The 10,113-nt window shown below is 42.9% G+C and overlaps 1 pseudogene; it reads right to left on the bottom strand.

Annotated features, from left to right (window-relative positions):
- Positions 1-8,805: 8,805 nt before the first annotated feature.
- LOC101035191 (calcium-independent phospholipase A2-gamma pseudogene) lies at positions 8,806-9,882 on the bottom strand (annotated as a pseudogene).
- Positions 9,883-10,113: the final 231 nt, after the last annotated feature.

Below are 10,113 nucleotides of genomic sequence, written 5' to 3'. Positions count from 1 at the left end.
CTGCCTCTGCCTCCCAAAGTGCTGGGATTACAGGTGTGAGCCACCACTTATCTGGCCTATGTTCAAATGTAAAAACAAAAGTCAAATAAGTACAAAGAGGAAGTAGAATGGTGTGTAGGGGGAGGAAAAGGGGAGAAGTAGGTTAAAGGGTATGAATTTGCAGTGAGGTAGGATGCACAAGCCTAGAAATCTAATGTATAGCATGAAGGCTATAGTTAATAACATTGTTTTATAGACTGAAAATTTTCCAAGAGAATAGAATTGATAGATGTTCTTACTGCACGTGTACACATGTGCACACACACACTGTATCTATCATTTCTCTACACACACACACACACACACACACACAATTTTGTACACCTTAAATACATACAATAAAAATAAAGATGTGCCATTTAATTGTGTTTTGCTAACATCTTTCAGATTATAATTAAACATAAAACAGTGTCTTATTAAAAGGACAGATGTGTTTTCTTTGGATTTGAAAACATACTATGTGTAGATAAGGATACATTCACATTTTTGAGTATAGGTATACATGGAATTGTACAAACATAAACATAGTGAACATTTTGTGTTTAGACTTCTGTTATTAGACATGATTAGGATACGTAGGGTATCCTGATTAGTTTAATATTCTGGTTAATAATGAGTTTCTTTTTAAGTCATATAAAAACTATCAATTGAAACAAAAATGCAATAAAGCACCCAAGTCTAAAATCAGACTGTTCATAATGGGATGTTTCTTTTAAATTCAAGAAGTACTTCAGTCTTGGGAATGATGGTATATAACTATGTCAATGGTATGTCAATGGACAAGAGATAGATTAATTAATCTTGAGCTTTAAGTTAGGGGAATATATACCAGACATTGCAAATGTGCATGGTTTGGGGGATGCATTTCATGGGAATGGCATGATGTTTGAAATTTAAAAATTAGGTGCCAATTTTTAAAAACGGAGAGAATTCACATAAAAATCTAGATATCAGGTTTCTCTTCAGAAATCACTGGGCCAGGACTCCAGAGGCCCTGCAGGTCTCTCTGACCTGCCTGGTCCCCATGGGCATTTGAAATCACAGCTCCTAAAGCATGCTGGATTAGTCCATTCTCACATTGCTGTAAAGAACTGCCTGTAACTGGATAATTTATAAGGAAAATAGGGTTAATTGACTCACAGTTCCACAGGCTATACGGGAAGAATGGCTAGGGAGGCCTCAGAAAACTTACAGTCATGGTAGAAGGTGAAGAGGAAGGAGGCATGGTTACATGGCCAGAGCAGGAGAAAGAGAGAGAAGGGTGAGGTGCCACACACTTTTAAGCCACCGGGTTTCTTGAGAACTCACTCACTATCACAAGAACAGCGAAAGGGAAGTCCGCCCCAATGATCCAATCACCTCCCACCAGGCTCCGCTTCCAACACTGGGGAATCCAACTTGACATGAGATTTGGATGAAGACACAAATCCAAGCCATGTCACATGCCTTACTAGTTTATTGCAAATTCTTAATCAGCAATGATTAAATTATCATACGAATTCACATTTTGCATCCATTTGAACTTTTTAGTTTTCAAAACAGTTTCAAACCCATTAGCTCCCTGTTGCAGTCCTGTGGGTTGGCCAGAGCCGTGGTACTACACTCATTTCCCAGGAGGAAAATTAGGGTCCCTGGACAGGCAACGGCACCCTCTATGTTTAAGGGTCTCTAACTCTTTACAGGAAGTAGTTTGGAGTTTTGTCACCCATGAATCTATAAAACCTCTTTTGAGATTATACATATTTTCTTCCAAAATGAAAATATAATTACTGTTTTCTTCTGGTTATATAAACAATACATTCTCAAAGTAAAAAGTTTAATGAGCACAGAAATGTATAAAAAGAAAGCAAAAACTACCCAAAGTATCTCTACACAAGTATAATCACTGTTAATTTTGGTGAACTCACTTCAAAACTTCTCCCTAAGCACATGTGAAGATGTTCATAGTTATGTAAGGATGCCTAAATATTAATGATGCAGTTTTGTAACCTGCTTTAACAAAAAACTCAGGAATACATTGCAGAGAACTTTTCGTATCAGTACACGGAGCTATAGAATCATTTTAAGTGACATGGCATTTCATTTTGGGTACACACTGAGATATCCTAACCAGTTCTCCATGGCTGACCATTTAGGGTGATTCCATTTTTTTCCATTATAAACAAGGCTGTAATGAACATCATTGAATATATCTTTGTCCACGTGTTCAATTAACTTATAACGGTAAACCACTCATTGAAACTGCATTTCTGTGTATATCTAACCATCAACAACTTTTGAGATAACGTATTTCAAAAGATCACGTGAGCTCTTGGATTTGGGAGACAAGTTTATATTGATGATGTCCTAGTATCTCCTGTACAAGCTGTGTGACGATAGGTATTAAAAAAAGAATTCCAGGCCGGGCACGGTGGCTCAACCCTGTAATCCCAGCACTTTGAGAGGCTGAGGCGGGTGGATCACGAGGTCGAGAGATCGAGACCATCCCGGTCAACATGGTGAAACCCCGTCTCTACTAAAAATACAAAAAATTAGCTGGGCATGGTGGCACGTGCCTGTAATCCCAGCTACTCAGGAGGCTGAGGCAGGAGAATTGCCTGAACCCAGGAGGCGGAGGTTGCGGTGAGCTGAGGTCGCGCCATTGCACTCCAGCCTGGGTAACAAGAGCGAAACTCCGTCTCAAAAAAAAAAAAAAAAAAGAATTCCAACAAACCTTTATTGGTCATCTTTTATGTGCACCAAGCAATACTATCCTGGAGTTATAAAGGCATGAAACACAATTCTGGCCTTTCCTGAGCTCACCCGTGGTGTAGGGGCATTCTTGCATGTATGTGTGTGCGTGCATGAATTCACGCACTACGCCTCCCCCATCCACCTCAATTAACTATAATACAACATGACCTCCCCCACCCACCTCAATTAACTATAATACAACATGGTAAGTGCTGAGCTTCCAGGTGAATGAGTCAGAAGGCAAAAGGTATAATAATGCCTGGAAAAGTCAGAGGAGGTAACATTTCTGCTAAGCCTTGAAGGAGGAATAGGATTACACCAGAGACAGAGGAAAGGCAGTTTGGATGGAAAGAGACAACCTGGGAAAACCCCTGGAAGTTCCAAGGTTTTGGAAGGCAAGTTGGGTATCCTGGTGTAGCCAGATTTCAGCAATGAGAAGTGAAAAATCCCTTTGGGAATTGAGTCTGTAACATTCCCTTTGCCTCAGCTTCCTCACTTGTGGATGATGCATTTGCCTATTTCATAGGGTTAGAGGGTTAAAAAAAAATCTAATGTATGTAAGGTGCTTAAAATGGACTCCGGTACATATCACGCTAGGTTCTCCACAAATGTTACCAAGATGGCCACTACTGGTCCCTTCACAATTTCATCCTAGCCCTCCTTCAGACTTAGGCTTTCCAACAGCTCAGAGGCCTTCCTGGGAAGGCCGTGTGCTTCGCTACTGTAGGTGAACCATCTGGGCCTCCTCCAGCCCTGTGGCTAACCCCCTTGAGAATCCCAGGCTCCAAGGTGGAGGGAGAGAGGGTAGAGGCTCACACTCTTTGATTTTAACATTTGTACTCTACAAAGCCTGTTTCTGTGCTGAAGACTCTTGGCCATCAAGCTGGGCTTCTAATTTGGAATGTGGAAAAGCTGTATAATTTCAAATATTTTCCATGAAGTGCTGTAAATTTCTAGGCCCAGGCAATAGTGCTGTCTCAGGGTGATGAAATGGAAAAAAACCATTTGTGTGGGACACTTTGTTTTGCCACAAGCCACAGCAGTGACATTTTGGACAAATCCCTCATCTCCCTGGGCCTTAGTTTCTTAATGATGTTGATGATGATGATGATGAGGATCCTGATGATGACAGTGATGATGAAGAGTGTCTAGCACAGTGAGAACGGCACATGCCAGGCTCCAGATCATTGAATATTATTTCACCCTCACAACAACTCTATGGGGTTGGTATTATTATCTCTATTTTTCAGATGAGCGAATGATGCCCCCAAAGACTGTAACTCAACTTGTTTGAGATCTTATGACTAGCAAGCATCAAAGTCAAGTTCAGACTTGGGGCTATCTAACCCCAAATATCAGTGATCCTCATTATTCCCTCCCTGTGTTTTTTTTTCTTCTGGGAAAATGAAGAGATTTGGTGGGACGATCTTGAAGGATACTTTAACCTCTAAACTCCGTGGTCTATGGAAACACCTCTTTTCTCTCTTCAAAGGTTGTTGATGTTATTGAATATAATGTGAGATCTTTGTCCCAAACATGTTGTTCAAATGTACTTGGCAGAGCAGAACAAGTTGGTGTGCACAGAGGGTGGAAAGTTGTGTCATGGGCATCTATATTTATTCCGCCTCAGAAGAGGAAGGGTGGAGTGGATGGTCCCTGTCGATGCTTCCTGGTGCCAGGTGGGATTAAATTCATCATTGGATTTGGGAGGTTTTGTCATTTTTGGTTTCAGCCACACCTTCTGAGCTAGTTGCTTTTTATAAACAAGGGAATCAGGTGTTTTCTGCAGGCAGAAAGCCTTCATAGGCACTCCAGGGCCAGCTCAGATGCAGTAAGGACACTGGCTCCAAGTGACCCAGGTTGTGGTTTATCTCCTTGAGCCACGTGGTGAAGAGAGTTCAGCAGCCACAGCTGTACCTGGTAAGGTGAGGACAGTCCTTAGCCTGAGCAGAATGGATTGACCAGCTTAGAAGAGAGAGGTTGATTTATAGGAGGGTCTTTAGTCCTAGTCTCTGGATTTGCAGACCTGAGTTTGAATCCAGGATCTGCTGCACAGCCTAGCAAAGTATCCTGGATGCATGGATGTGAATGTGTCTCCGAATGGAAAAAGGTGTTTATGACTCTTAGAGTGTCAATGGGGGCAACCACACTTCCCCCATTACTTTTTAAAGAATTTTATCTATTTTAAAATAATAATAATAATAATAATAATAATAATAATAATAATAATATTTTTCCCAGACATGGCTCATGCCTGTAATCCCAGCACTTGGGAGGCCAAGGTGGGAGACTTCCTTGAGCCCAGGTTCAAGACCAGCCTGGGCAACATGGCAAAATCCTGTCTCTACAAAAAATACAAAAATTAGCTGGGCATGGTGGTGCATGCCTGTAGTCCCTGCTACTTGGGAGACTGAGGTGGGAGGATCACCTGAGTCTGAGAAGTTGAAGCTGCAGTGAGCCATGATTGCACCACCCCACTCCAGCCTGGGTTGACAGAGAGACCCTGTATCAAAAAAAAAAAATTTTTTTTTTTTTTTTTTTTTTTTTTTTTTTTTTTTTTTTTAGAGACAAGGTCTTGCTGTGTCTCCCAGTCTGATCCTGAACTCTTGGGCTTGAGTAGTCCTCCCACCTCAGCCTCCTGAGTAGTTGGGGCTACAGGTGTGTGCCACCACAAGTGGCTTCCCCATTTCTTGAATTGAGGTATAACGTGCATATGTAAAGTATGACTTTTTTGTGGTAAAATATACATAATATAATATTTAACCATTTGAACCATTTGTAAGTATACAATTTGGTGGCATTAAATACAGTCATGGTGCTGTGTAGTCATCGCCATGATCTATATCCCCAATTTTTCCATCCTTCCCAACAAAATCTCTGTCTGTACTCATTATCAGTAACTTCCCCTTCATCCCCATCCCCATTCCCTGGTAACCTCTATTCTACTTTGTGTCTCTATGAATTTGCCTATTCCAGGTAACTTGGGTAAATGAAATCATGTAGCATTTGTCCTTTGGTATCTGGCGTATATCATTATAATGTTTCCAAGGGCTGTCTGTGTTACAACATACATCAAAATTTCATTCCTTTTCATGACTGAATAATATCCCATCGCATGTATACACCACATTTTGTTTATCTGTTTATTTGTTGATGGACACATGGGTTGTCTCCACTCTTTGGCTATTGTGAATAATGCTGCTGGTGAACACTGGTGTAGGAGTATCTGTTTGAGTCCCTGCTTCCAATTCTTTTGAATATAAAACTAGGAGTTTTGGAATTCCTGGATAAACTGTATCAATCTTAAGTGTTCAAACTGATAAAATTTTCATATGTTTACACTTGTGGAACCAATACCCAGACCAAGTTACAGAATATTTCTTTTTTTTTTTTTTTTTTGAAACGGAGTCTGGCTCTGTCACCCAGGCTGAAGTACAGTGGTGTGATCTTGGCTCACTGCAATCTCCGCCTCCTGGGTTCAAGTGATTCTCCTGCCTCAGCCTCCCAAATAGCTGGGACTACAGGTGCCTGCCACCATGCCCAGCTAATTTTTGTATTTTTAGTAGAGATGGGGTTTTGCTATGTTGGCCAGGCTGGTCTTGAACTCCTGACATCAGACGATCTACCACCTCGGCCTCCCAAAGTGCTGGGATTACAGGTGTGAGCTACCCCGCCCGGCCAGAATATTTCTATTACTCCAGAAGTCTCCCTTGAGCTCTCCTACAGGCAATCCTTGCCTCTCCCTGAGGGTACCATGATTCTTCCATCTTCTCAGCCTCAGGGTCCCTCATGGGCGAGGCTTGGAGACTTATGGAAGGTTAAACAGGTCAATGAACTAAAGGGAAAACACACACATGACTGGTCTCTCTGTACCCTTGTAGTCCAAAGAAATGCTTTTACTCCAGACTTTCATTTGGGCTTTTTTGGTTTCTTGACTTCTGAGATTGTTTTAGAAGACTTCTGAGATTGTTTTAGAAGAAGATTCTCAGCTTCTTAGCTTTTCAAGGAGACTTGTATGTTTAAGAAAGTAACCTTGCCTGACTGGATTTTGAATTCCTGGGTCTGAAATTGTAATGCGGATAAGAAGCGAGCCACGGAAATGAGTGAGATTCCCCTTGTAAGAGGTGAGAAGCCATGTGGTCACCTCCTGCGGGACATCAGTCAGTCTGTAGCTCTCAGGGGTAGAGGCCTCAGGGGCTTCTGGGTGCTGGAGCTGGAGAGAGGAAACCTCAGGAATCTTTGGCTGAACCTCAGGCTTGGGGACCCCTCAAGGCCTCTTAAAGGGAGGGGTGGGTTGTGAAGAATACAGAGGAGCAAAATGGGAACTAGGAAGCTGTTGGGGCCTGAGGTGGCCCTGGGGGCAGTGACCATCCCCCACTGCCACCGTCTCTGCTTCTTGCTGAGTGTCTGCTCTTTCCCCCTCACTACTCTCGGGGGGTCTTCATCCTTTGTCCTGTGCATCTCTTCTCTGATACTTCTGTTCACTCCCCACTTTGGCTTCCACAGGGTTTGGAGTCACCCTGAGTGCCCATCACTCTACTCTTCCTCCCAGACCCTTCCAGCTCAGCTCCCACTGATGGTTGCCCATCGTCTCGGTAAGCCCTAGTTCAGATTCCTAGTGCAGGAAATGTGGCTGGCCCAGTGTCTTTCCTCACACCAAGTCAAGCCAGAGAAAACTACTTGGCCTGGAATGGGCTGCTTCTGGTCCCAGCCCTTTTCCTGCTCTAGTGCCTTGGCGAGAACACGCCCAGCCCCCTGCCTTTGGGGTATAATTCTCACTCCAGAATGGAGGCAGCAGAGGCCAGAGAGGTCAAGTGATGTGCCCATCTGTGTGGACAGATCAGGTCAGGTGTTGATGGTGTTGGTTAGAGGCAGGATAGGATGAATGGGGTAAATGGAGAGTGAGGGGATTTAGGGCAAAGTAGAGGGCAGCAGCATTAATCTCATTATGATGAGTTCCATCTTGCCCTGTTACGTGGAGTTCTTCTTGCCCCTGGACTCCCATGCTTCTCAATGAGTTCCCCATCACACCCCGTCTCCCAGTGCGGTTATTATACAAAGCTCCAACATCCTGGAGGTATATGAGTGTTCCAGCTCCTCCCCCTCCTCCCCAACACTTTATATGGTCAGTTTAGAAAAGTTTAGCCATCCTAACAGGTAGTGAGCCCCTCCAATTCCTCACATTGAAATGATTCAATGTACTGAAATTTCTTTTCCACATATGTTTACCCTAGAACTTGCTTTTATTTTTAGATGATGATTGCCCAAAGTAAGGTGATCATGCATAAAATCAGTAAAACATTGTGTTAGGAGTCTTTTCATTGCATATGACAGGAAACAACCCCAGTTGGATTAATCATTAAAGGGAATTTGTTGATTTGCTTAAATGAGCTGCCTGGGGGACTTCAGGAGCATCTCGATACAGAAATAATATAACCTAGATGAAGAAATTTAGCCTGTTTTCCCCTAGTTTGGCTCCAGGTTCATGAATATTCTCTCCTCATTGTTACAAGATAGTTATCTATGGCCCCCGGGGCTATGGTACTTCCAATTCACATCCAGCAGGGAAAAGACTATCCCTTTCTTCAATTGTTAAACAAAATCTTGGGTTTTGCTCTCACTGGACCAGTTTAGGAAACAAACCAGCTCTGCACCCACCTCCTGTGAATAGGACAGTAGGATTATACACATTAGCTATCTTTTTTTTTTTTTTTTTTTTGAGATGGAGTCTTGCTCTGTCACCTAGGCTGGAGTGCAGTGGTGCCATCTTGGCTTACTGCAACCTCTCCCTCCTGGGTTGAAGCGATTCTTGTGCCTCAGCCTCTGGAGTAGCTGGGATTACAGGCACACACCACCATGCCCAGCTAATTTTTGTATTTTTAGCAGAGACGAGGTTTCACCATATTGGCCAGGCTTGTCTTGAACTCCTGACCACAGGTGATCCGCCCGCCTCGGCCTCCCAAAGTGCTGGGATTACAGGCGTGAGCCACCATACCTGGCCTAAAGAGAACATTTTATCCTCAGGTAAATGGCCTACACATTAGTTTTTACGCAACCCACATGCTCTAAAGTAGAGCCAGAAGGTGGCACCTGGAGGAGGAATGGGGAGGGGTAGGTGCTGGAGCAAAAGTCCATTGCTGCTGCCGAAAGACAGAGAATGAATTCTGGAAGGCCTTCATACATGTCCGTTTTTAATTTTATCCAATCATTAATTTTCTGCAGAGTTGTTTTTTCTTGACTTAATATTTTTGCAACTTTTTTCATTTTTTGTTCATTTCTTTCAATGTATTTCAACCCTTCCAACTGCAGCTGATCCAGCTTTTCATTTCGACTTTCATCTAGAGGTATGTTTTCACACATTACAGGATTGAATCTAAAATAGGTGTCAGGAGGTAACAGGCCATCAACCATTATATGGACTTCTTCTGTATCTGTAGCACTGTTGATAGCATTAGAAAGTTTGGTTTTCAGGCTTGTGTGTGTCACCGTGTTTCTCACATCACTCTCATAATGTCCAGTGCCCAAGGATACTATGCACTCTAATGGTACATCTGGCCAAAGACATTTACACTCATGCATAGCTAATGCTGAAGGGTTATTCAGAAGCAAACCTCCATCTTGATGAAGATCATTTCCCAACGCATATTCTGCAAAGTAGCCTGGAGCAGCAGATGAGGCTCTAATGGCCTGCCACATTTTGTACTGACAGCCTCCCAAATAATGAGAGTTGATTCCAGGAAAATGACCATAGTTTCTGAACACAAAAGCTTTTGGTGTTATCCCTCTATTTACTATGGTACTTACAGCAGCTACCTTAGGACATGTGGGGTTTCTTGCTGTTTCAATCATTAGTGCAGATCCCATCCTATCCTTAAGAATGTTTTCCCATGTTTGACTGTCATAAAATGCATGGCTCCAACTCATTTTGACTGTTCCAACAATGACATTTTGTGAAAATACATCTGATCCCAATTTTCGATAAAGTTCCTCACATTCATCCAAGGGCATATGAAACAACCCCAACATGAAAGCTAATATGGCACCTGTACTAACACCACAAATGTAATCAAAGAGCTGATGAACTGGCTTCTGAGTAAGTTCAACTAATTTTCGTAGGGCAAGCCAGAGCAGTCCCTGTCTACTGAGGACATTGATGGTGTGGAGCTGAACTGGATCCTTGCCATTTGTGCGGTTAGCTTGCTGGAGGAAAGGGCACCTTTTGAACTGAAGGTTCATCTGGAGAAGTCTCTGAATCAGGGAAACAGCTTGCTCTGTCTGCTTGCTGAAAGGCTTCTCCTTTTCCTGCTGGGCCCCGGACTGGGACGTCCAGCCAAGCCCGGC

This window comes from Saimiri boliviensis, chromosome 20, assembly GCF_048565385.1.
Source record: "Saimiri boliviensis isolate mSaiBol1 chromosome 20, mSaiBol1.pri, whole genome shotgun sequence".
In the NCBI taxonomy this organism is placed as follows: domain Eukaryota; kingdom Metazoa; phylum Chordata; class Mammalia; order Primates; family Cebidae; genus Saimiri; species Saimiri boliviensis.
Note: the sequence above shows the minus strand (reverse complement) of the source record. Positions and strands in the feature narration are given on the sequence as shown.